General features: G+C 45.7%; 1 pseudogene; it reads left to right on the plus strand.

Annotated features, from left to right (window-relative positions):
• The first annotated feature begins 3,512 nt into the window (after positions 1-3,512).
• Positions 3,513-5,433, plus strand: part of LOC114023336 — a 3,807-nt pseudogene continuing 1,886 nt past the window's right edge.

The following is a 5,433-nucleotide window of genomic DNA, read 5'->3' on the forward strand; positions in this document are numbered from 1 at the left end:
GTCATTGACCATTGTCATACCTAACCTATTCCTTGCATACATTTGCATCCCTAATCTATTTCACTGATCTACCACGCTATTTCTTATCCAGTACCAAGCAGTTTTGATGATTTGCTGCTTTACAATTTAAGATCTGGTACAGCTAGGCCACCTTCCCTTCCATTTCTTTTCATTAATTCCCTTGATATTCTGAACTTTTTGTTCTTCCAGATGAATTTTGTTATTGTTTTTTATAGTTCTATAAAATAAATTTTTGGTAGTTTGATTGGTATGGCACTGAATAAGTAAATTAGCTTAGGTAGAAGTGTCATTTTTATTATGTTAGTTTGGCCTCCCCATGAGCAACTGATATTTTTCCAATTATTTAGATCTGACTTTATTTATGTGAAAAGTGTTTTGTAATTGTGTTCATAAAGTTCTTGGTTTTGTTTTGGCAGGTAAACTCCCAAATATTTTATAATGTCTATAGTAATTTTAAATGGAATTTTGCTTTCTATCTCTTGCAGCTGGGCTTTGTTAGTAATATATAGGAATGTCAATGATTTGTGTGGATTTATTTTATGGCCTGTAACTTTGCTAAAGTTGTTTATTTTTTCAAATAATACTTAACTTGATTCTCTAGAATTCTCTAAGTATACCATCATATCATCTGCAAAGAGTGATAGCTTTGTTTCTTCTCTGCCTATACTAATTCCTTCCATTTCTTTTTCTTCTCTAATTGCTACAGCTATCATTTCTAGCACAATATTGAATAACAGTGGTGATAATGGACATCCTTGTTTCACCCCTGAACTTATTGGAAATGCTTCAAGCCTATCCCCATTACATATAATACTTGTTGATGGTTTTTGATAGATACTATCTATCATTTTAAGGAAGACTCCATTTATTCCTATGCTCTTGAGTGTTTTTAATAGGAATGGATGCTGGATTTTGTCAAATGCTTTTTCTGCATCTATTGAGATAATCATATGATTTTTGTTAGTTTTGGTTGATATCATCAATGATGCTGATAGTTTTCCTAATATTGAATCAGCCCTGCATTCCTGGTATAAATCCTACCTGGTCAGAGTGTATTACCCTCCAGATGAGTTGTTGTAATCTTTTTGCCAATATTTTATTTAAAATTTTTTGCATCTATATTCATTAGGGAAATTACTCTATAATTTTCTTTATCTGTTTTGACTCATTCTGGTTTAGGTATCAACACCATATTTGTATCATAAAAAGAATTTGGTAGGAGTTTTTCTTCCCCTATTTTCCCAAATAGTTTATATAGTATTGGAATTAGTTGTACTTTAAATGTTTGATAGAATTCACTTATAAATCCATCTGGCCCTGGAGATTTTTTCTTAGGGAGTTCATTGATAGCTTATTCAATTTCTTTTTCTGAAATGGGGTTAATTATTTTATTTCGTCTTCCATTAATCTGGGCAATTTATATTTTTGTAAATATTCATGCATTTCACCAAGATCGTCAAATTTATTGGCATACAGTTGGGCAAAATAGCTCCTAACTATTATTTTGATTTCCTCTTCATTTGTAATGAATTCACCCTTTTTACTTTTGATGCTGGTAATTTGGTTTTCTTCTTTCCTTTTTTAAACCAAATTAACCAATTGTTTGTTTTTTTTTCTCATAAAGACAGCTTCTCATTTTATTTGTTAGTTCAATGGCTTTCTTACTTTCAATTTTATTAATCTCTCCTTTGGTTTTCAGGATTTCCAAGTTGGTGTTTATTTGGGGATTTTTAATTTGTTCTTTTTCTATTTTTTTTTTTTTTGTTGTTGCATGCCTAATTCATTGATCTGTTTTTTCTCTATTTTATTGACATAAGCAATTAGAGATATAAATATTCCCCTAAGTACTGTTTGGGCTGTATCCCATAAATTTTGGTATGTTGTCTCATTGTTTTCATTTTATTTAATGAAATTATTCATTGTTTTGATGATTCGTTCTTTGACTCACTTATTTTTTAGGATTAGATTATTTAATTTAAAATTAATTTTTAATCTCTCTTTCCATTGTCCATTACTGAATGTAATTTTTATTGCATTATGACCTGAAGAGGAAATGTTTCTTATTTCTGCTTTTCTGTATTTAGTTGTGAGGTTTTTATGTCCTGATACATGGTCTAATTTGGTGTAGCTGTCATGTACTGCTCAGAAAAGGGTATATTCTTTTCTATTCCCATTCAATTTTCTCTAGAGACTTATCATATCTAACTTTTCCAGAATTTTATTCACCTCCTTACCTTCTTTCTTGTTTATTTTTTGGTTAGATTTATCTAGTTCTAACAGGAGAAAGTTAAGGTCCCTCACTAGTACAGTTTTATTACCTATTTCCTCCTGTAACTCATTCGACTTCTTCAAAAATTTAGATGCTATACTATTTGGTGCATTTATATTTAGTATTGATAAGACTTCATTGTCTATGGTACCTTTCAGCAAGACGTGGTTTCCTTCTTTATCTCTTTTAATTAGATCTATTTTTGCTTTTTCTGAGATTATGACTACTACCCCTGCTTTCTTTGCTTCAGCTGAAGCATAATAGATTCTGCTCCAGGACCTTACTCTCCTATCTCTCTGCTTCAGATGTGTTTCTTGTAAACAACATATTGTAGGATTCTGGTTTTTAATCCATTCTGCTATCTGCTCCCATTTTATGGGTGAATTCATCGCATTGACATTTACAGTTATTATAATTGTGTATTTCCCTCCATGCTATTTTTCACTTGCTTATTCTCCCTCTCTCTCTTCCCCCCTTCCCTCCTCACAGGTGTTTTACTTCTGATCATTTTTCAGATGAGGAAACTTGAGACAAACAGGATTCAGTGACTTGCCCGGGGTCACACAGCTAATAAATGTCTGAGGCCTGGATTGAAACTCTGGTCTTCCTGTCTTCAAGCCCTGGGCTCTATCCATTGTGCCACATCTCTGCCCCTTTTATTGTGAGACAGAGTCTTCTACTCTGATTCCAAATTCCATTTACTGGACTCTGATTTAGTCTTTATTCTTGGGTCCTTTGCTAGCTTATCTACAAGGCCTGGGAAGGTTACAAGACTTGCTGAGACTTGCTGGGGTGGAGGTCATTAAACCGCAGGTGGCAACACAGCCCTCCACAAACCAGTCTGCAGATTTCTTCAGTCCTCAGACACCCTCAATTGGGGGGGGGGCATTCTTCCTAACTTCTGAGGAGGGAAAAGGGTCCACATTGAGGAGGGCTGGGGGTTGGAAGACCAGCAGAGGAGGGTTAAGGGCTGAGAGCACAAGAGCCAGGTGTTCCTGGAATGATGACGGGTGGGAGGGAAGGAGACTCTGGCGCTCCAGAGATTTAGAGGCTGTTCTGTGAAATTTACACAGAAAGAGCAAAGGCCTATCTAAAAGCTGGGGATTTCAGTTTCAGTTTTGGTCTCCTAACCTGCGCATGCTCATTCTGCCCAGTCACCAATGACGTTTTTTATTTTTCGTTTGCTATTGGCTGGCAGGGCCTCTGTGAAGCCAACCAGAAGTTAGGGATTCGTTCCTCTCTAAACCTAGTGTAAACAGGTTTCCATGACCTCGGGCTTCTCTGCCTGGGCCATGGAGCCGTGTCTGCGCTCTCTCTTTTTGTTGGGGACCCTGGCCCTGCCAGAGACCTGGGCAGGCAAGTAGAGAATAGTGTTAAACGGCCGCCTGGAAACTGGACAAGGCATCCAGGGGCAGATGCGTGGGGGGGGGGGGGGGCCATTGCTACAGAAAGGTCCTCCAACACTTAGCCCAGAGTGGGTTTCCAGGGAACCAGCTCCTTCATCTCAGGTGAAGTCAGGATGATGGTGAAAGGAAGAAGCCTGGAATAAGCGTGCGTGTGACTCGGGGACCCGTGGCCTGCCGTCCGTTGGCTGGGCTTTGGCGGGGGGGGCGGTGTCTTGGTGTCGGTTTTTTTAGTTTTTTGGGGGGGGGTGAGTGGACTGGTAAGTGGGTGTGAGGACGACGGGCGTGGAGGCAGAGGAGCCAGGAGGAAGTATGGGTGCGACAGGCCTGGGGGCGTTAAGAAGGAGCAGAGCTGTCCGGGAGCCCCAGGTATGCAAGGGCGAGGACAGAGAACCAGGAGCAGCTTTGTTAAAGAGCTCCACGGAGTATCGTGGGGGGCGGATGGGATGAGGCTGGGGGCAGGTAAGACCCAAGGTGGGGGGCTGGGGGTGAGGAGTGCGAGAGACCCGGGACCTGGGCCAGAGGTGGGGGCGGGGAGAGGCGGGGCAAGGTCAGGCGAAAGGGCACCAGGACCTGCGTGGGTTGTCGGTGAAGGCGTTTGCGGCGGCGGGGCTTGGGAGGCGTCGCCGGCCGGGCGAGGTCCAGACTCCGGGGCCACGCTGCGGGGCTGACGGGATCATGCGTCACCCCCCGGGTCTGGCCGCAGACCCTGATCCCGGGCCCGGGTCCTCACGTCTCAGGCCCTCGCTCCCTGAGGTATTTCTCCGCCGCCGTGTCCCGGCCCGAGCTCGGGGAGCCGCGGTTCTTCTCCGTGGGCTACGTGGACGATCAGCAGTTCGTGGGCTTTGACAGCGACAGCGAGAGTCCGAGGCAGGAGCCGCGGGCGCCGTGGGTGGAGCGGATGGAGCGGGTGGAGCCGCGCTCCTGGGAGCGGAACACGCGGATCTCCCGGGCGAACGCGCAGAGTTGCCGGGTGACCCATCGGAACCTCCGCGCCTGCTTAACCAGAGCGAGGGCGGTGCGTGACGTGGGCTGGGGCGGAGTGGGGGGACGGGCGGGTCCGAGCCCCCCACGGTCACCTGAGGCTCGCACTGGGGACACGGGGTCGGGGGGCTCCCGAGGCTGAAGGACCCGCGTGGGGGGTGGGTCAAGGAATCAGCGCCGGTGGGGAAAGTCTGGCCGAGCTAACCCGGGCCGGGGGCGGGGCAGGGGTCCACACCTTCCAGACTATGTACGGCTGCGAGGTCTCCCTCGATGTCACCTTCAAGCGAGGTTTTTTTCAACACGCCTAGGACCGGCACGACTACCTTGCCCAGGACACGGAGACCTACACGTGGACGGCGTCGGTGCTCCAGGCTCTGAACTTCAAGCTCGGACAGCAGCATGGTGGAGGGATATAAAGCCTATCCAGAGGAGACGTGGGAGCTGTGGCTGAAGAAGTATCTGGAAATGGGGAAGGAGACGCTGAAGAAGGCAGGTACTGCCAGGCACAGCTGGCCATTGTCCCTGCATCCTCAGGCCAGGGCTCCAGATCCACAGGCACCCCTTCTACCCGAGGGCCCGGATTGCGGGGTGTCCCCCTGTCCCCACCTGTCCTTGTGCCCCCGGAGGGGAGGGGGGAGAGGGGGAGCCTGGAAATGCCTCTTTGCCTCCAGACCCGCCCTCTGCTCCAGTGACCCGCCACACTGCCCCCCACGGGGAGATGACCCTGCGGTGCCGGGCCCAGGACTTCTACCCCTC

This window comes from Vombatus ursinus, unplaced genomic scaffold (assembly GCF_900497805.2).
Source record: "Vombatus ursinus unplaced genomic scaffold, bare-nosed wombat genome assembly UNPS02014817.1, whole genome shotgun sequence".
NCBI lineage: Eukaryota > Metazoa > Chordata > Mammalia > Diprotodontia > Vombatidae > Vombatus > Vombatus ursinus.